The sequence below is a fragment of the Tursiops truncatus genome, chromosome 1 (assembly GCF_011762595.2).
Source record: "Tursiops truncatus isolate mTurTru1 chromosome 1, mTurTru1.mat.Y, whole genome shotgun sequence".
NCBI lineage: Eukaryota > Metazoa > Chordata > Mammalia > Artiodactyla > Delphinidae > Tursiops > Tursiops truncatus.
Genome location: NC_047034.1, coordinates 64,443,403 through 64,465,655, shown reverse-complemented (window position 1 = coordinate 64,465,655; position 22,253 = coordinate 64,443,403). Strand labels below are relative to the sequence as shown.

Sequence of the window (22,253 nt, the reverse complement as noted above, 5' to 3'; positions counted from 1 at the left end):
CTTGGGTCTGTGCTGCTGACGTTTTAGAACATGAGAAAGAGCTGCTGTAGGAGCCAAGTATCTGCCAGACTGTGTCGGGAGAACCTTTATCATTTCTGTCAGATACATCACAACTCGCTTGTCTTACCATACATCTTCCTAAATGTGACAGAATATTCAGCTGTTATTAATTGAAGACTCTCTAATTTAACTGCTTAGCAGGAGAAAGAGTGACTGGTTTGTTTCAACACGTAAAACTGGCATCAACCTGTATGTGGGTTTCCGTGTAGTTGCATTGCAAGGCCTGAAAAAAGTCGTTGTGTAAAGAGAAATGACTACCCTCCTTTTCAACGGAGTAACTAAATGCAGTTTATTGTTCGAAAACAAATAGAGGGGTGTGTTTGAGAGAGAGAGATCTACATATTAGGATAATACAGATGGGCTTATGGGCATGTTTACTTCATCATTTTTTGTGATAGGTGGGTTGTGAATCATAGGACAGGTCCTCTGAAGTAGTTCAGCTCATCTGGAAGGTTCGAGGGCCCTGTGGATCCTTTTATCTGAAAGCTTACTCAAAGGAACTCAGTTATTCTGCCTTTGTCTTTTTAATCAATACAGTGTAAACAGAGGGCCCTACAAGTTTCTATATCATATTGAATGCAATGCTAAGAATTAAAAGCCATCTTGATGAGAGAAATTAAAAGATTAAAATTTAAGGTGACATTGGGAGATGAAACATAGCTTTTCCTCTCCATGGAACTTTGGTGGAAGAACAAAAGCTAGTCAACTGTCAGTTTCTGCAGCTACCCTCGGAGAAACAACAGAAGATTCCATCGCATTGATCTGGGGAGAAACCAATGTGTGAACTAGATATCCTACTAAACTTGGGTGGATTTTAACATGTATTTATGTATATGTCATTGGAGTATTTTTTTTTTAAAGAAGATATAAAAACACGCCTCTAGGTACATGTCCTACATATTCTTGTCTTAAATAAATGAATTCAAAGCATGACAGTAAGTAGCAACCGGGCTTGGCTTGAACGGAACACCCTCGGTGTGGAGGTAAAGTGAAACGAAAGACTGTGTCCCCAACTCTGCCATCAAGGTCAGCAGAGTGTGGTGCAGCACTTTGCAGAGATGCATGGGAGTCCCAAGACTGCGGACGGGGAAGAACATACCTATAGTCCTTTGAATCACCCATCATGGGACTATTAGCTTGAGCGTTCTGGAAAATATTATTACCCCCAGGGCGCCATGTAACTCCCTGGCTCCTGACAAGCTGCCAGCGTGGCTGTCTCTGGGCTGCAAAGTTGGAGCTCCCCTGGCAGGCTGCCAGGGTTTTAAGAAGACTCTGGGGGCCCAAGGTAGCCTCCTGGTGCCAGTCAACACTCATTGTAAAACCCAATTCAGAAAAAACAAAAAAACAAAAAAACTCTCCCCTGCTTTCCCCTCTGCACAGAGCTAGCTGGCATACAAGGAATATCTATGCTGGCACATTGCCCCTCATTTTAGGGGCCAGCTTTTGCTTTGGGATGGCATGGAGAAGGGGATTATTTGCACTGTGGCTTTTGATGTAAGCCATCATTGTCATATTATATGAATAGCGTTGCACAGGAATGGCCGAACACAAAGACTAGCCCTCCCCCCCATCCCTCTCTCACACACTGTCCTGTGTAACCCAAGTACTCGTCACGAAATGGCTTATGGATTTCGTACCCTCCGTAGTCTTATGGAAAATAGTGGCCTCTGTTGGAAACCTCAGTTTTTAAAAAGGCCACTTGAATTCGGGCATTGCAAAACATGTTAAAAATTAGTAGAGTGTTTTTCTCCAGAGAGGTAATTTATACATTTTTTTACACAGAAAGACTGTACCTACATTTGCTCACAGCCGTATTTATAATTACTTTTTCTTTGCTGTGATTTAAAAACATGCACTTGGCTACGAGGTCTTAAGGTACCCTAACGTTGCATACATACATAGTCCAGAACAAAAAAACCATCACATACATTTTGATAATTCCGAATAGAAGCCTCTTTCGTGAAAATACAAGAACCACAAAATGTACTCACTAGAGGAAAACTGATTTGAGAATTCCTGGTATTCTTAGCTCACCAGCTTCAGTGTTTATAAGACAAATGGAGGAAGGTAATATATTTAGTACAAACTCTGCATGTCTGTATACTAACATATAAATATATGTGTTTAGGCTTATGACAACATGAACCTATATGCACAGGGACGAAGGGTAGACATTGGGACCCGGAGAATTCCTAATGTGATAATATAGCAAAAAATCATGATTCAAATAGTTGTCAAAGATAAAGTCTAGACAAGGAGAACAATTTTATATTTATGTAGCAACTCATGGAAGAGCTCGACAATCTGAGCTCAGCGATGCATTGGGAGTTGTAGGGGAGGGAGTTTGGAGTCCAAGGAGCAGAGGTGATGTTTAGCCGCATTTCTGAAACTGACTGATCAAGGTGGGTTTTTTGTTGGTGGTGGTCGTGGTGGTCAAGAGAAAGATGACCCTTTCTTGCACTAAGAACAGAGGACATATCAATGAACAAGACAGAGGCCATCACTATCTTCCCTATCCCCCTTGGAACCCAGATTCCTGTAGGGGAGGCATATATAAACTACGTTGGGGTTTAAGGACATAACTTGATAAGGTGCAGTGATATTTTTGATGGGCTGACCACGACTTCCAAAGAGTACAAATGGAAAAAAATCACGAAATATTGTAATTTTAAAAATTGGCACGACATGTGGAAAGCTCTGAGTCACTGTAACCTAATAATAATTGGTCCTATATTAGAGTCTTTCACTCTTCAACTCAGGAGGATTCATATTTTCTATTATTGTCTGAAGTTTGACCAAATAAGGAATACTAAGGGATTGATTAAAAGAATATAAATAGGGCTTCCCTGGTTCCCACATGCCGTGGAGCGGCTACGCCCGTGAGCCATGGCCGCTGAGCCTGCGCGTCCGGAGCCTGTGCTCCGCAACGGGAGAGGCCACAGCAGTGAGAGGCCCGCATATCGCAAAAAAAAAAAAAAAAAAAAAAGAATATAAATAGCGATTCCAAAGAAATATTTTAATTTTCAAATTATTGAAAGAGGTGTCAGGACTTGAGGTGTTATCTCATCTACCTTTTTAATCACATAAATTATGTTTAGCCAATGAAGTCAGTGGGTCCTGCAGTCAATTGGGTCCTGTCAGAGAATGAAGAAAAGAGTTTTAAAAGGTGTTTTTCTGGTTTCAGCCTTAAAAAAAAAAGCAAAAAAACTCTGAGTCACACAGTTACTGTTTTGTAGCCCAGCAAGCTCTCGTTCAGGTGAAACTACATACAACACACTAGGTTGTGTTGACCCAGGAAAACTTCCTGAGGTTCGTTAACCACCAGACTAGTTCAGACTATAACCCAAGGACACGGTTTACATCTTCTGTGGGCTGGTCAGAGTGCACCTTGGGGTCTATTAGGATCTAATGAGACTGAGTAAGTACTCCTGTACTTGAGTGATTTTCACTGCAGCACTTTTGGTTTTATCATTTAGAATGGTATCTCATGGCTTTTGAAGTGATTAGACTTTGGGGCCAAACTGAACTCTGTTGTTGGTTGGGCAGCCAATCTACACAGATCCATCTCCTTGGCCACTTAGACCCTCACCTATGACCACCTCATGGTTCACAGCGATTTTTCCTCTTTGATCCTACAACTTACCCCCCCCCCCCAAACCTGCATTATTTTCACCTCTTACAGACTCACAAGTCTGCAGGTAGGGCTTTGCGATCACAAAACACTGTTGACTATTTTTACCACTTCGTTGGTTGTTTCAGACAACCACTGTTTTCTTGCTCATAATTGCTTAAATATATCATCACATGGTGTCGTGCTTATGGCTAGTAAAACTCCTACTCCGAATGACTGCACCCTGGCTTGGTGGGAAGTGACATAGCGAGCTGCAGGCGGACTCTGAAGTGGCAGGTTTTAGATGTTCCCTGATGCCAGGAATTGATCTCAGCTCCGTGGAGTGGAGGACATAGGAAAAGCAGATGACAGGAGGGTCCCTGCCAGAGCACGGGAGAAAGACTTCCAGGGCCTGTGGTCGAGTAGAAACTTCACTGCCTTTTTCCTCTGTCACCATCAGAACGCATGCCACAGCCTTTCTTTTCCTCCTCAACAGTCAGCCAAGTGCAAGACAAGAGTGCAAACTCTGATATAAAATTATACTTCGCCTCCTCAAAGTGTGTTAGCTAGATGACTTTTTTTCTCGCTCTCTTGATGCCAACAGCAAGACGCTTAAAACTAAAATCTGTTTCTTTTTGCTTTCGGTTTAGGCAATTCCACACTCATGTCTTGAGGGCCTGATGTGCTCACCTAGCTCAGTGCCTGGCACATAGAAAGTGCTCACGAAATACTTGCTGAATTACTAAGTGAATGGAAGTAGCAGGCCGGGTGGGAGTGATGAGGAAATGGAAGGGAAAATTAAGTTCAAGAGTAAAGCAAAACAAACCTCTGGGTAAGAGGAGTCAGGATACTGGTTACCTTTGGAGATAGTGACTGGAAGAGGGTGACCAGGACTTTGGGCTGTGCTAATATTTTCCTTATTGATCCTGATTCTGAATATTGGGCTGCATGTACTTTGTGAAAATTCATGGGGCCAGGCATCTATGATTTGTGTACTTTTATTTAATGTACTCTGCCCTGCAATTAAAAACAGTGTTTTTAAAGGTTGTCCTCAAGTAACGTACGATGTAATTGCCAGGGGTGGGGGGTGGCATGGAAGGCAGAGGCGGTAAGCAATATGGAGGCAACAAATTAGAATGTTATTTGGCCGAATCCAAATTCCAGTAACTGGTGTGATAGCAGTGCAACGAGCGGTTCATTCCAAGCTCTGCCCTTATGGGTGACATTAACATGGGTTTCTGGGGGGCGGGTCAGCCCTTGGGCTGAAGCCTCCAGGTCATACACGAGGAAGTCCACACTCAGTGCCCCGTCGATGACGCAGAAGCCTGGGTGGCTGCTTCAGCTCTGTCTGCTGGCTCCCATTTATGGTTTTTTTTTTTTTTTTTTTTTAAAGAAAGAAACATAAGGAAAACATTTGCTTTGACATTGAATCCACCCCCACATGTAACAGTAATTGCAGGGCCTGGAGGAAAAAAAAAAAGTATCATTCCAATTTGGGGCCAACCAGCCTTGATAATGTTGTGTTAAACCTTTTAAAGAGATGAAGCCAGGCTGCAGCAAGGCCCCCCTGGTGCAGGTGAACAATAGGGGACACAGAAGAGAGTAGCCAGGAGAATCTTCTGGAAGCAGGAGATGTAAGGGTGCTGACACTACCTTTCTGACACACTCTTCAGGGAAGACTGGTAACTCCAGGCCTGGCCCTTGGACCGGCTTGTGCTCCTGAGCCCCCCAGAGGGTTTTGGCTGTGAGCTAGTCAGATGCCCATTTCACCTGATAAGATATGACCACTTGACCTCCACCTGGAGCCAGATTGGATCCCCCTAAAAATGAGAGCTGTGAAAGCACTGTAGCGACAGGGCCCTCTGAAAAGTCCCAAAGCACACATGCTTTTTCCTCCAGTCTCTGTGTGTCTGTGAAAGTTCAAATACTGAGTCAAGTTTATTGTTTCTATCTCGTTTATTTTAAGTATAGTTTTACACTTTATTATATGCAGTGACATCTTAAATGGAGCCTGTCACTCCATCTTGACTACTGCTAGGGGCTAGAGCCACTTACCATGTCACACAATTCAGCAGCCCTGATTAACAGTATCTGAATGAGCAGCTCCAACTCTCCCCTCCCCCACCCCCTCCCCCCAAATAGTGCCCCTATTTACATGAAGCAAAATACTAGAACAACGGCATCTTATCTAAAGCGAGAGGGATTCCAAACTGATAAAGTTTGGGCTAGCATTTTCTTTCCATCTCTTTTCTCTCTCCTTTCTTCCCCCCTCCCTCCCTCCCTCCCTCTCTTCCTTCCTTCCTTCCCTGTCTCCTTCCCTTCTTCAGCTTTTCTGAGAATAATAAATAGATGATAAGTTTTTTGTTTTTCCGGGACATGCTTTGGTCTATGTTTTCTTTCTCTCTTTGAGAATAACATTTTGTTAGGTTAATTCATGCCCCCCAACAACAACAATGTAAAACAAAACACAACCCAAAAAACTTTATTTTCTTCCAATCCCCTCCCCGATTCCAAGTCAGTTTTTGTACTCCTGTCATTATGCGAGGTAGCCTAGAGTAATTTGAATATTTCATTCTCCCGGCTGCTAATGCAGCATGCGTTACAGATGGTACTTGCTTCATCCTTCTGGACCTGGTTCAATTATAAATGAAAGTAGGGAGCTGAGATTTGTCTTTTTGTCTCTGCTTAGTTGGAATAACACAATAAAGCTTGATGGGTAGGAATTTCTCAAACTGCCTCTTTTTCTCCTCGGACGTTTCCCAATTAGATCTCTCCTCAGAGTACTTGGGTTGCACTCACATTGGAAGCCAAATGCGTAATTATTTCTTTGGATATTTTCTTCCCCTCCACTTGGACTCGGGCTGTCTTCGAAAAGTACAAGTGGCCTCTGCCCCAACCCCTGCCCCTTTCTTTTTAGTTTCTATTTCTCATCGATTCCTTAGCTATGACTCCGTGATTTAGTCAAGAACCTTGAGTAAAACCATTCCCCTTCTCTGTACCCTAAAAAGTCCTGTCCCCTCACATCGTTCCACTTTAGGACACATTGGCGGTCAGGGGCAAGGATTTTTCTTCACATTGAAACATGTATACCCTGCTTACTAAAACTCAATATATAAAAATAGAACACACGTGTATAGTAAATTATGCAAACTTATGAGTGCAATCTAATATGCACATATTTACTAGATACTAGTAGTATTTTAAGTGTGTGTGTCTGTGTGCCGAAAGACTTGGGTTTGGTGTGTTTTTGAAAGCTTGAAAAGTAAACACTGCATATCTTCTTTTATTGGGCATTATTTTTATGAACATTTTTAGTAAATAGTAAAGCATTTAGAAAATGGTATAGCTGTTTACCTCGGGCTATATTTATTTGGGATCCATGTAAGATTTTTCCCCCGCAATCCCAGATTCATGCAGTGCTACAGATTAGCTTAGAGGAATGGCTGATTCAAATATCTACCAGTAATTTGAAAGAAGGGGGGAAAATCATTAACCCTGTTTCTCTTGGATTGATTGATTGATTAACTGAAATTTCATTAGTTCGTGTGGATGCTCCATTATACAGATCAATTTTTTAAAACTTTCACCTTGTTCCTCACCTACTGTTGGAAACCAGCTTTGCATGATCGTATCTGTTATTGTTTCCACCTCACTCTGATGTTCTATTCTTGTAAAGCTAAATAGGGATATACATCTGTAGTATCTCCTAACCACCTACATTTCTGGAAGTTTAAGTCATTAAAAGGAAAGAGAAAGCAGCCTACAGAGACATTGCCAATTGAAAAGAGAAAGTGTCAGAAGGTTATGGTAAGAGCTGTGATGCCCTAGCAGAAGCAGCCTGGCTTAAGGATCTCTGTTCTTTTCTCATGCAAGTTGCAATAATTCTCAGCTCAGAGTCTTCCTTCATTTTCCTACTCAGCTAAATGGGATCCAACCTAACTCTAGAGATAATGGTGAAAATTAACCCAAAACAGAAAGCTAAGTTTTTCAGACTTATGATATATCATAAAAAATAAAGTGCTTCATTTTCTTATTGGTTTATGCTACCACACCTGTTGGAGGTGATCTTGTAGTTGAAGACCTGGTTCTGAAGTGCTCTGTACACAGACTCCTCCCTGTGTCTCAATCCACCTTGATTCCTGGCTTGGCTTCTATTATCCAAATGATATTAGGTGAGCAAGGGGCAAAAACTTTGGACCTCAATGGAATGAGAAATACTGTTGTTCTCTGTTTTTCAGGTAGCTAAAATCTTGGCAGCCAATTTTCTAGGAACACAACAATTAGAAATGTTTAATAACCTATGGTCACTTTCATACAACTAATTATCTTGGACTCACTTTCTGTTAATAAAAAATCTTGCAAGAAAAATGAAATTGGAGTTCCTATTTTTAGCTAGTTGTAATTTGTCAGTCATTGACCTACTTTTCTCTGGCAATAAGTAAACTGGAAAATAATAGCAACACTACTGATATTGGTACCATAATTGTCAGTGTACCAAGTACTTTTCATATACGTTGTCTCAATTTTCACCCTTATAATAACTCTGAATAGATAGGTTTTTATTTTTCTTAGTGTACAGATTGGAAAACAAACTTAGAGAGGTTAAACAACTTAACCAAAATCACAATTCAAATCCAGTGTGAATGCGTTAGGGTTAGGTTTAACTGTAACAGAAACCACTGTTCACCCCATTTCAAGAAACATAAGACAAGTGTAATCTTTTGACATACTCATTGATCCAAGATGGCTACTAGAGCTCCAGCTATCCCATACATCTGAATGGAAGAAGGGTGGACTTATTCTCTTTCAAGAGGACTTTGTAGAATATTACTCATACTTCTGCTTGTATCCCATTGACTAGGACTTATTGACATGACTATACTTAATTATAAGAGAGCCGTGGAAATGCAGCTGGATGGAAATGTTTCAGCGATCTCCAAGAAAGAGGGCAAGTTTCTGAAATGGCACTGCACTTGGATTTAGAAGTGAGAGCCTTAGCTCCCAAATTTCCCCTGACCGGGGAAGATGGACTGGCTAGTCATTTTTATTGTCTAGATCTGATTTGGAATATAAGGGTCATATTAGACCAGAGAACCCGTGTGCTATAAAGGCAAAGGCGAATCTTGATTGCGTTAATGCATGTTTACTAAATTGGTGTAACTAAACCTAGGCACGATGAGGCACATCAGATAAGAGGAGGTGGTATGCTTTGAACAGCGACACTAAAAAGGTCTGACTCTAATCACACCATGGATGACCAATCCATGGAGATAGGAGTGACCTTCAAGGCCTGGAATAAATTCTTTAAGATGACTTTTTGTGCTGCCAGCAGAGGTTTCTTCTTTTTCTTTCTTTTTTCTTTAATAGGTAGCCGCCAAATCCTCATGCCCCCTTGGTATTACTTCCACCCAAATCATAAAAGAATGATTTAAAGGATTGTGAAGATTGATAGGTTCAGTTTCTTGGCTCTTCTATTGCCAATGGTCAAGGAACCTGAATGTTCCATACAGCCTCAGTGGAGAGGGCATCTTACTACTAGCTTTATTTCTGGAGGAAAAAGTCCAAGTTTTTAAGTACTTGGGCATGTACTCTTTGCTTTGTAGCCCAAGTGTCCCTCAAGTCTTTGCCCATGAGCTGAGTGAGTAGGCGTCTTCCCTGGGCACTTCTATCAGTTGTATCAACAGCCTCAAAAGCTTTGGGAGACAGACTGTACGCACATCACATCTCAGAGGTACTGACGGCTGGCTGGTGGCTTTCATTTATTTATATTTTTAAAAGAATAAGATGAAAATCGGGCGCCTATATGTTCATGACAGGAAGCATTTTGTGTGTGTGTGTGTATCTATGTATAATATTTCACATTGTGTATCACTTTAGACTCCTAATATGATTTTCCTTAGGTCACACATCCATATAGAATATTTGACAGTGTAGCTTGCTCTAATGTTTTTGTGGCAGTAATGTGGAGGTGACCGTATTACTCATGAGTGACCACTGCTGGTCTCTTCAGAATGTCAGGAGAGACTTTATGGTGCTGCCTGTACCATCACATATTTTATTTAGACCACAGATGTTTGGTCCCATAATTTAGTTGTCTTATTCTGTTATATCTTCAGCTGCAATTTTTCTTTTATCTTGCCTTTATAATTCTACTGGAATTTGTCTAAATAGCTACAGGTCTCCTACATGGAAAAATACTTTATTAATTGTGGCAACTTTGGTACACAGATCTATGTATACGTTATAGGATTTGAAATGCATAGTGAAATATTAGATACAAAATTTTTTCACAATCCTGTATCAAATATTTAGGTCAGTATATTTCTTTACTGTTATTGAAACTACTGACCATGTTTATGATGTCTAAAGATCAAGTTTAAGGCTTTTGTTTTATTTTTGTAAGTTGTCATAATTATAATTCTTCTGTGAACTGAGCTTCTTCCTCTGGGAAGGAACTTTCCAGCACAGCAAGACAGATATCCATGTAGTTACAGATTAAAATACTTTTCCTCCACCTTGGTCTTTCCAGCATGGTAGCTTCTACCAGTGACCACATATATGGTCATCAGTAGTATACGGATATTGATTTAAGCCTCAGTTTCAGGAGCATATAGACCTAATGTCTCGACAAGAAATGGCAGACAGGTTAAAGACATACGTACATACAGTCCTGCTATTAATTCATTCATGACTTTTGTCACTGCCCAGCAAGGTTAAATGTTATCTTTTACAAAATTTGTCTTGGGTGCATTATACGTGCAGGTTTGTGTGTGTGTGTGTGTGTGTGTGTGTGTGTGCGCACATGTGCAGTAGGGTGGGCATTAATTATTTTTTCTGATTGAAGAAAATAGGATACTGTTTGCTCTGATTTGTTTCGGAAACTTGGAAAGGGGGAACTTGGCCTCACCTGTGAAGATGATTGGCTCCTGATAACGGCTCTCTTTCGGTGCTAGATTTGGAAGGAGGAGGCAAACAGCTAGTGGAGTCATAACTGTTCAAAATGAAGTTCACCTAGTAAAAGTCAGGGAGAAAGCACCTCTCACTTATTGGGTGCCTTCTGTGGTGCCAAGCTAGTCTAATGGCTTCACACACGTTAACTCGTTTTAATCTGATGGCAATCCTGTGAGATAAATGTGATTCTCCCCACTTTACTTACTAGGGCTTCGAGCAGTTAACTAACTCGCCTGGAGTCAGACAGCTAATAAGAGGCAGAGGAGTCAGAATATACCTTAGGTTCGTCTGATTATAAAACCATCCTATTTCCAGGGTACCATGGAAACTTGTGTCACTGTGAGTCAGATACACCGTCAGGATGTGAAATGCCCCTTAAAATACTGTTATGCAAAATCATGGCAATGGCTTTATGGGCTATCCTCATTGACTCTGCTTACCTTGTTTCATTAAATTAAGAAGTATTTATGAACCTGTTCCCTGCCCCTAGCTAAGTCCCAAATGCCGTAGGGGTACAAGAGAAGGGTAAGATGTGGTCCCAGCCCTTGGACGGATAACTCTCAGAGGCAATGAGAAAACAGTATGTGGAACAACTGATAGCCACGATGATTTTTAATAAACCTGTGACTTGTAGGGTGTCAACAGTAACTATGGAGCCGTACGTTTTCATTCAGAGAAGATATCCAGAAGCAGAGAAGGGGGAAGACTAATACATGCAGAGTTGAACAGAACCTAGAAGGACACATTAAGGGTGGCTGGATGAAGGGGCTAAAGAGAAGACCTTAGAGGAACAGCCGTACTGAGCATTGGCTGTAGAAACACAAAGTATCATCATCTGCAGGTGTAAGAATAATATCTGCCTGGCCTGGCACTTTACAGTTTTCTAAGCACTTATGTTTCCTTATCTCTTTTATCCTCACTTCCTCTCTTATTGAGGTACAGATATTGTTAGTATTAATGTCATCATCATCGTCATCATCACTCCCGTTTTGCAAACAAGAAACACCAACCAAGCCCTGTTCCAAGCATTTCCTGGGCTCTGTGAAGGGTTCTGAAAGAAATGAATGAGAGAATCTGGGGCTAGGAGAGAAGAGGCACCACATTTGTTCAAGGTCACGCCACTAGCGAGACGCAGAGATGTGGCCTTGTCCCAAGTCTTCTGACTCCCGTTTGGGTATAAAAAGTAAAGGCTTTTCTAGAGTTCGATACTCCCTATCAGTGGGTTCCAGTTTATGAATGGGTTGTATTCGCTGAGTAATATTCCATTGTATATATGTACCACATCTTCTTTATCCATTCGTCTGTCAATGGGCATTTAGGTTGCTTCCATGACTACAAAATAGTTTTTAATAAGAAACTATACTTTGAAGCAGGACTGACTATATAATTTTGGGGGACCCAGAGCGAAACAAAAATGTGAACCCCTGGATCAAAAATTATTAAGAATTTCAAGATGGTGACATCAGAGCATTAAACCAAAGGCAGGGACCTTCTGAGTGTGGGGCCCTGTGTGACTGCACAGGTCCCTTGCCCAGAAAGGCAGCCCAGTGTGGAGGTTTGGCTTAGAATACAAGGAATACCTTTTATCCTAGAAGCTTTATCAGAGCTCCCCTAAACAGGAGTGGAGAGGAGGCATATGCCCATGTCGGGGCTGGAAAGGAGCAGCGTACAGGGTGCAGGATGGAGGTGGTATCTTGCATCTGCTTGTCTGTGTAGATGTACCAGGAATGTGTTAACTCTCCATTGCATAAGGAAAGATATCTCTATTAGTCATTCCTGAAGAATTCTAATCTGGAGCAGAGGAGAGAATGGAGAAGTGGGAGGCAGCACAAACGTCAAAAAATGGGCCTTCTGTACTCACTGCCAACTCAGATTGGGTTCATTTTCAAGTTCGTAAGCGTGTTATTATAAGTGTAGATAAGGCCCATCCTTATGTAGAAGTCCCAGCACCTTCCACATGTATTTCTAGCACAAAAACAGATGGGATAGAAACTTATACAAAAATCACATCTGCCACTCTGGACAATTAAGTAAAACATGAAATTGCTGCGAAAACCACAGGGTATTTAAATAGAACAAGATTTCAAACGAAGGACTCATATTGTTGAACCGGAATGTGGTTTAACTCTACGTCTTCTGAAGGAGGAGGGTATTTTTTGATCTTCTTCTACTTATACATATATGTACATATATATTTTTTTGGCCCCCTTTATCTTCACATCAGCGGATGTGCCCACTTAACAAAGACAGTTTTTCTCATTCAGTACTCTCATTTAGTACTCTTTTTGAATCATACCATCAAAAGGGACATGAAAAGGGGAGAAAAAAACCTTAACATTTATTTCACACAGGCCATATACTAGGGGCTCACCAGAACTGCAGACGGAGAGCCCTGCCAACTTTATTTTACAATTGAGGAAAGAAGCCCCGAGATGTCAGCCCAGGCCTCCCTGCCAATAAGTTATAGAGGTAGAACTTAAAGGCTAAGTCCAAAGCTATATTCTCCTCATTCACTAGATAACCCATCCTATTTGCAATTCCAACACAGGGAGCCAGAGGTGTAGAGAATAGGGCCTGCAAAGTAAAGCAACCTCTCCACCTTGTAGGAACCCTGTCATCCAGAGGGGGGACTCTGTCAGTATCCACTAGGTCCTTGTGGAGGCTGAGTACTGCTTTGTAACTTAGCTTTTACTCCCTTAAATGTTTCCGAAATGTGACTTGGATTGATACCCACATCGCCTCTCCATTGTGTGAAACCCAGTGGTCCCCGATAGAAGGGTTCCAGCCAGCAAGGACAGTCGCTTTGGGCTGAGTGTGGCCCAGTCAGGCCAGAAGCATATCGACTCTTCCAGCAGACCAACTTAACTTTCTTGTCATTTTCTCTGGCCACTCCACTCTGACTCACTGCCCCACCTCGGACCCTGAGTATCGTCAGCCTAGTTGTGGGAGTTAAGAGCACATTCCTTAAGAAGTCCGCTCAAATTAATTTAAACATCAGGTCCATTGCCTCAACTTGCATATACGTGTTGGACTCCATTACTAATGACTCGAACTTGCTGGCTTAAAGTTTGGGGGATCAGGAAGAATCCCACAGAGGCTGAATGAATGAGACTGGTCCAGATTGTGGAACTGTACTCTGGTTCCTTTCATTTTGTGGCCCCTACAGAGCTGAGCAGAAGACACAATCCTCTAACTTCAGAAGCCTTTCCATCTTTGACTCAGGCCCTGAGAGGGGTAGTGTGAAGCAAGGAAAGAATTAGGCTCAGAAGACCCTATAAAGAAAGAAAACACGGGCTTCCCTGGTGGCGCAGCGGTTGAGAGTCCGCCTAACGATGCAGGGGACGCGGGTTCGTGCCCCGGTTCGGGAAGATCCCACATGCCGCAGAGCGGCTGCGCCCGTGAGCCGTGGCCGCTGAGCCTGCGTGTCCGGAGCCTGTGCTCTGCAACGGGAGAGGCCCCAACAGGGAGAGGCCCGCGTACAGCAAAAAAAAAAAAAAGAAAGAAAGAAAACACCTTGCCCTTAATTAAGGCACCTGGGTCATGCTCTCTTCTCCATATCTCGCATAGTGGAGTCTTACTTTGTCATTTATTAAATGGGCCTGATAGAACTGGTCCTGTCATAAGGATCAGATGAGGTATTGTGTATGCCGTACAAACGCAAATAATATCATTATAACCAGGAAGCTAGGGTTTGAGTTGGAAATTCAGGAAACCAAATGTGGACCTTGAGCCAAGTTTTATTACCATGGCACAAAATGGAATGGTTTATGAATAACTGTTACATAAGTGATGAGACGCTGAACTACTGAAAGGGATTTGGGTCCAGTCGCTGCCAGCCTGCCCCACTGCCTTCCGCCGTGTCCGTGTATCTCGCCACACTCTCCACTTGCCTGCACCTACCCCACCTCCCTACCTCTGTACTCCCCACTCCAGCTCACAACATGGTAACTGGCGTGACACCAGTACCTCCTCCTGCTCGTACACACACAGTCCGTGCTTCTCCGAATAGCAGGGCGTAAGCCCAGGATTGTGCAAAGAGCCTGGACTTTGAAGAACTGGACTTGCGTGAACTGTGTAAACCTGCGCTGATTTCCCCCTCTCTGAACCAGTTTCCAAAACAATGGGTATCCAAGATCAATTTCTGAAGATGGATGTGAGGCTCAGATGAGATACTGTAGGTGAGATAACATGAAAGATCTTGGTAGTGTGTAAAGCGCTATAGCAGAAAAGGCATCCGAACCTGTTCAAAGGCTGTCTGACGAGCTCTTCCCATTTAGACAATGGCTGGTTTTCCAGAGACGTGCCTTAACAACCGAGACCTTTAAAAATGACCTAAGGAACCCTCTGTGTCCCAGCTATGGTTTTTAATCAATAAAGTAAAATGACTTGCCCAAGATCACAGATATCAAGCATGGCAGACCAAGGACATCGATCTTACTTAAAAACCAGTGCTTTTCCGTCTGTAGTCACCTCTTTTTTTAAAAAAAATATTTGTTTATTTATTTATTTGGCTATGCCGGGTCTTAGTTGCAGCATGCGGGATCTGGTTCCCTGACGAGGGATCGAACCCTGGCCCCCTGCATTTGGAGCGTCGAGTCTTAATCACTGGACCACCAGGGAAGTCCCTGTAGTCACCTCTTGATTGTGGCATCACTACAATCACTCAGTACAATCACTAGAGTCACCTCCTGTGCCCCAGCTGCCCTCGGCCTCACAGGCTGGTGGGTATGCTCTTCCCGTAGTGACCAAGGCAGGCTGGAGCCACTCTCTTCCCTTTTCCTGCCATGCTTCATCGCCCGGATTGTCTTGCAGACGATGCCTGCAGCCGTTCTGCATTTATGTGGGCTCACCGTCGTCCTGGGCCTTCTGTAGGGTATGGCCAGGCAGTTATCCTACTTGCCCGTCTATTCTTTGGGCCATAACTTTTGGAGCTCATCACCATCTCTACCAGTTAACACTGCCGGCTCAGAAACTCTGAGCAGAGTGCCTTTCTGAAGTCAAGTGCCACTGTTGATGTCTCTAAATCCCCTTACTCAGATGCACAGTGAGGATTTGGTGTTTATTACACAGGCAGGAGAGATGTGCAGAGAAGGAGGTGAGGAGGCCTAGGCCAGTACCAGCGGGGCTCACGCATCCACTCATTCCAGACTGCTGTGTGGGCAGCGTGTAGCTGATCCCTCTCAAAGGCAAAGCCAGTTTAAAAGTAGATACCTCTTGATCCTGTTGCCTTAAGATGCCAGCTTTCACACAAGGAGCACACTTCACTCCCAGGCCTCTGTGAGCCCTCCTCCACCCTCCCTCCATCTCCATCTTCGTTCTCCCTGAAAACCTTGAGGATTTGGAATACTTCCTGCCCACGTTTTCAACCAAGGGACCACCAGGGGATTTCAGATTTTATTGCTGTTTTCTTCGGGATCGGAATAGCTCTAACCAGCTACTATTTGAAAAACATAGCGGTATTTTTTGCTTATTATCAAAAGGAGAACAGAGTTTTCCTGCAACTAAATGAGAACTTGATACCTTTCTTGCCCCGAGGGTGTGAGTTTGCACGTGTGTGTGTGTGTGTGTGTGCGCGCGTGTGTGTGTGTGTGTGTGTGTGTGTGTGTACGGGGGGCGAGGGAGGTAGAGGGGTGTCCAGCCTTCCCTTCCTCCATCTCTTTCTCCTGGTCGCCAAAGCCCATGTTCTGAACCACACCAAGGAGGGCAGCCTGCCTTTCACCAAAGGCAGACCATCAGTAATTAGCTTCTTGCCTGCCTCTCTCTGTCCTCTGTGTCCATAGGGTTCTCCTCTCTTGTCAGTCTGTCTCTTGTCTGCAGGCAGGAACTGTTTTTCTGGAGCGCAGAAATCCCCAAACTTGACAATCACTACAGTCTTTCTGTCTTTTCTCTTAAACAGCTTTTTTAAAGCCCCCGGAGACCCTTAAAAAAAATGCAAATGGAAATTATGCTGGAAGCTGAAATGAACATTGTTGTGAGTCATGAGATCCTGGCCACACGGGGACAAACTATTTTTTATTTGGGGTAATATTTCTTCTTTGGCATTTATTACACCTCTGTTAAACACAGCTCGTGTGACACAGTGTTACTCATAGGCAATCAGAGAAAAAGCTGAAAGTTGAGCCATCAGTAGGGCAGGGTAACTTATTGTTAATAGCAGCCATTAAAGCTGAAAGGAAAAATTACCCATCTGCCCCCGCCAGACCTGTCTGCCTGAGACCCTGCGGGCCTCCAGGCCGGAAGGGGGGCTGGGCGAACATGAGTGAAGGAGAATGGAATGTAGAAACCCGAGATCTGTGTAGGGCAAGGTAGGGCTGAATTCAAGTTTGGGCCCTACCCCAAGAATAGGAAAAACCCCACTGATCTCAAGCAGTCAAGCTGTGCCTCTGTCTGATCACCCTTGTTCACGAAAGCACCTGGTGGCTCTCACAAGATTCATTTTAGCTACAGATAGGAAACTCAGCAGAAAGATGCTGCGAGATTCATTTTAGCTACAGATAGGAAACTCCACAGACAGATGCCTACAGCAGCAACACCTTCTAATTTTGCAATGCTTTCCCCCACAGGATGTAATTTGTAACAGGTTTACTCTACCCAAATTCTTTGCCGTTAGACCTTTGGGGTTCAGCGATGCAATTTTTTTTTTTAATTTAACAAAGTCTGTATTTAAAAGAGCATACGGTTTAAAATCCTTTTAGACATTTTAAATCCTAGCCAAAGATGCAACACCACTGACAAGCCACTCTGACAGCATGCTTGTTGATGGGAAAATATAAGATGTCAGCTGGGAAAATACATTTGAGAGGACTTTGGGGGAGTGTGTCGATACAGCTCACACCAGGCCTGCAAGGGAGAGGCAACGGGCCCATTTTGCAGACGGTGTTAACTCACTTGGGTGCAAAGAGCGACTCATTCTCAGGATCACATATCCATTTGGAAAGCTATAATAGAAACTGGACATGTGGCTTGGAGGATGGCTCGTGAACAGCACTGCCCCCTCCCCTTCCCCTGCCCACACTACCCCTCAAGAGGACTGGCGTGGTGGGACAATACTTTGCAGCCCTGCACACTCTTTTGGGTGGAGATATTAGAATGAGGTTTGAAAGGCCAGTTGGAGGGCCCCAGAGATGACACAGAGGCTGGCTGGAAGTCTGAGCTGAGCTAGCGGCATTCATCCTTGAGGCAACCCCTGAGTGCACGGCGAGCTCAAGGTAAGTGGTGGGGCCTGTCAGAGAGGGGAGATGCCGCTGACTCAGACCCAGAGAGGCGTTTCATACTCAGTGTCTGATTTCTCAGATCTGATCACATCCAGTTCCAGGCTTCAGCCCTAACTGTTCCTTGGCTGTCAAAGCTAACGTCAGGTCAGGTCAGCTTAACTCATCACCAAGGACGTTCTCGATAAAGCTGGGTTCCTTCTTGCCGTTGGTGGCTTTGTCTCACTGAGAGCAGTGGTTCTCAGCCTTTGTGTTCGCAGCACAATTTTGAACCCTAGAATTGTTTTGGTTGCGTCTTGGAATGAATTTTCATCTCTCAGAGGATCTTCAGCCCATGTCCCTCATTGAATAGAGCTCTTTTCTTCCCCGACCCAGCTCTTAAATACAGTTACCACACACTGCCCTTGAAAAGACGCTGCCTCTTATCTTCAAGTCTTGGTGGATAGATTGCCCCCCGATAGACAGAACTGGGGAAACCACTCAACTCAGCATTTACCTACAGGCACATGTGTATCTCATGTGTACTGGCAGTTATACTGTAGTCCATTCAATTGCTTTAAGCATTAGTTTTGTGTGCTTATCAATTGTTGAAGAGTCTGACAGTTTGGGCTTAAAATTTCGTGTCAGAGACCATAGAGTTCAACATCTCTGCTGCGGGATTTCCACGCTGTGTTTAAGTGTGGAGAGTGTTTTGGGGGGTTTGTGTCTTAAGGGATAAGCTGGTGAGGAAGAGGATGGGAAGGGCAGGACTAGTGGTCCACACACATCATCTTACAGCCTTTACCTATACCCCCCCCCCCACCTTGCTTCTCCTTCCTCACCTGTGGAGTATCTCTAGAGGGCATTCATGAAGTCGCCATGAGACACCTGCTAAGTGTACTGGAAAGAATTAGGTGTTGGAAACACATGGAAAAGCAGGTGTTGGAAAGAATTAGTTGAGGTGAGGTTGGATGAGAGAGAAGCAGGCCTGGCGAGGGACCTCTGGGGGCAGGGCAGAGGTGACCAGCATCTTTGCAGGGTCAGTGCGGTGGATCCACCTCGAGAGGGAGGTCCAGGACTCAGGAAGGTCAGGAAGTGATTCTCCTAGTATTCCTCATGCTGTGCGGAGGCAGTTTCCTAAAATGTTAGGTCCACTTTGGATTCTTTGATCTTTAAGAAACATGAATAGGAGAAAAGGCTAGATGGCAAGACAGATGAATTTCAAAGGGGGCTGTGATTCTCTATCCTTTAGAAGAGAAGGCCACTGGTTTGTTGAATTCAGAGGGCTGCTCTGAAGAGGATGTGACAGGAAGTTCCTCACAGAGAAGTGACAGAGCAAGAGAAAATAAACTTTAAGTAAGATGTTTTCCTTTTTAAGTCAGGTACAGGGTCCTTTGGGAAGCTTCAACAAATTCAGATTTTTTTTAAAAAAATTTTTGTCTCCTCTCATGGAATCTACTAAATAAAGATGTCCTTTTCACAAGCATGTCATTAAATGCCGGCCTCCCAAATGAGATGAGAAGTCTCTGTGGCGGGAGATAGAAAAGGCAGCTCCTAGCTGGTTTGGGTTGGTTTAGCATCTTCAAAGTGAGAATGAGTTTCTTAAATTATCAATACGTCCTTGGATTTCTGAGGCCCAGTACAGATTCCTTTGTGATTTCCGTGTCAGCCGTGTCCCCCCTGCGCCTCCAGCCCCCAGTGGGTTGCACAGCACCACGCCGTAGCCCTCACTGTGGTTAGAGACAGCGTGGGCTGTGTGTCACAGATACCGCTGAAGTGGCTTCTGTGACCAAAAGTGAGGGGGGAGTTCACCCTTGGTTACGATTTAGGGGGAGAGTATATTTTCCATGGACCTGCAAAATCTGTTCAAATGCAGTAACTTTAAGACCTTCCAAAGACTGGAAGGGGTAGAGGGAGGCCATGGGCACCAGCTCTAATCTAATTTTTCTCCCAGAGTCATTACCATCGCAAGCGTTTCCTTTCCGTCCCCTGTAGGTACACCACATCGCGCCAACAACCCGTGGCCCAGCAGGAATATACAGTATCCTTTGCCAGTGTCGATCAGGGCTTGATTACACTTCACGGCTGTAATTCAAGCCTACTAATCCTCCTCTGCGTTAGGAAAAGAGGCCTGTTCTATTAGATAAGCTGATTACTGTCTGGTGTGTGCTTCATGCCTAGCAAGAGTTGTTTATATGTGGAATTATTGCTGGTTGGGGTCTGTGCTTTACTGCCCCGGGTAAGCTTGCACAGAGGGGTCAGGGAGGGGTGGGGGCATCAGGCTTCATCTTGGATCCGGGAGGGGTGAGAAACAGAGTCTTGATTACAGCTGCTGCTCCCTCAACCTCTGCGCCCGTGGCTAAATATTTACTTTTCTTCTCTGGTACCGGAAAGAACCAGATAAGATTTCAAGAGTCTGAGACTTTTGCCTTCAGGACGCCCTGTCAAAGATCAAGGGTGAAAGATCACTGCCCCAGACTCTTCACGTTTCTGATGAGGTTTGCAGGGCCATCCCAGTGGTGGGGTGTCTCGAGGGCTAAGTGAGAGAGGAATACAGTGGGATGCAGTTGAGCCTGAGGTGAACGCAATAGCCACAGACCCAAGAGTGCCCAACCACAGGGCCGGGATGCCTGCAAGACCATTTGAATGCTTTCTCACATTCAGAGATGTTTTCTTCAAAGCCACAAAAGCCTGGAAACCACCTTTGTCTCTCCCTCCCAGCCCATCTCTGGTCTGGTGTGCAGCTTGTGGCTTGGGTGCAGGCTATGAAGCCCTGATTCTTCACAGAGGAGGAAGTGCATGTGTTACAGTTGTCTGCGGGGGATGTTGGTGGGACGGATGCTGGCTGCACTCTCGTGGTCCCCCTACCCGCACCCCGTTCCCTGAAGCAGCTCTTCGGGGAGAGAGGGTGGGGTGTTGTGTCCTCAGATGCAGAGCTGAGGTTCTTTTTAATAGTGGCTCTTAATTGTTTAAGTCCTGCAAGTAGTTGCTGCACTTAACGGCGTGGGGATGAGGTGAGGCTGAAACAGTTACAGGTAAATGTGAACACCTGGTCCCTGGCTTTGGTCCACCACTGCGCCAGCATATGTTGGTGTCTGTTTGTGTATTTGAATATGTGACAGCCTTTGCTGGAGTAAGGAAATTAGGATGAATGTCAACACGGCTTAATTGTGATCATATCACAAGCAGAGGCCTTTTGGAGGGTAAACTTCCTCCACACCAGGGCATTTTAATGCTCTATTTATTTGTCAGCTATTCTCCATGAAACGGTCCATTCCTTTAGGGCAGGCATTTTGTCTTTTATTTCTGTGTCCCCAGTACACATAGTACTTACCTGGCACATGGTAAGCCCTCAAGAAGTGATGTTTTTGATTTAATGAATGAATAACCTAATTACTGTATTTCAGTAAAGAAGAGCTGTACCCAAGAATAAATATAAATTGTTAGCTATTTATCATAGCTCACCGCACGTGTATTCCTTCTCATGCACCTTTCCTGCTATTCTTTCCAGGAAGCAGAGACTCCAAATCCCCAGGGACATGGGTGTTTCCTTCGATATAAAGGGCATGGCCAGCTAAAGGCAGGACAGCAACACCGCAAAGCCAAGTCACATGTTAGGATTTAGGAGGAAGGGCCACTGTATTATGTCCTAACCACTGGGCATCTGGTCTATGTAACACTTCTGTTTTCTCTTCTTTTTTTTGGCCGTGCTGCATGGCTTTTGAGATCCTAGTTCCCTGACCAGGGATCGAACCAGAGATCCCTCGGCAGTGAAAGCGAGGAGTCCTAACCATTGGGCCTCCAAGGAATCCCCAGGGTAATGCTTCTTGATCCACAAACATCTTGAGAGTTATTTTATCTCTCCTTCCCTCTCTACCTTTTCTAGGGAAATCGATGTCTTTTAAAGATCAGCATAGTCTCCAAATGGATAAATTGTACCCCCTTGGGGGATTTCTTTTTCTTCGGGACTTAATTTATACTCCTAGGAAAAATCCAGAAGGATCCACACAGAGGGTTGTTGTACAATAACACAGAGCTGTGGAAAGCGAGTGCAAAGTTTTTAAGTCTAATTTCAGCAATGAAAAGTTTCTTTGACATGCATTGATTAACTTTTTCTTCTTTCATTTTAAGGGATGATAAACCTATGCCTTTAGTATACCCATCATTGTGTACATGGCTTGAACTTCTAAATTTCAGTTAAAATTTAAGACAGGATATCTACACGAGATCCCAGGATTGTACGTTCCTATGTTCCCAGTGTGTATGTGAGAGAGTGTGGGTGCTGTCACTTAGATGATGGAGGGCCAAGTAATGGGGTCTTTCCACTTCTACACATGAACTGAGTAAACGCTTGGCTATCCAAAAAATAATTGTCTGGGAAAACCATACCTTGAAATTCACCTTAGCATCTTTGAGATAATCTCAGAATTATTTTAGAGTGA

At 43.9% G+C, this 22,253-nt stretch overlaps 1 protein-coding gene across 5 annotated transcripts in view; it reads left to right on the top strand.

Moving 5' to 3' along the window:
- The window catches only part of PBX1 (PBX homeobox 1), a 282,866-nt gene that overhangs the window by 187,763 nt on the left and 72,850 nt on the right, over positions 1-22,253 (top strand). Inside the window, exon 1 of one of the 5 annotated variants that reach the window (XM_019931903.3) lies at positions 21,505-21,628. The exons of the other annotated variants lie outside the window; for them this stretch is intronic. The gene's annotated coding sequence lies outside the window, so the exon portion shown is untranslated. Of the gene's footprint in view, positions 1-21,504; positions 21,629-22,253 lie in introns of those variants that run through there. 5 annotated transcript variants of the gene reach the window in all.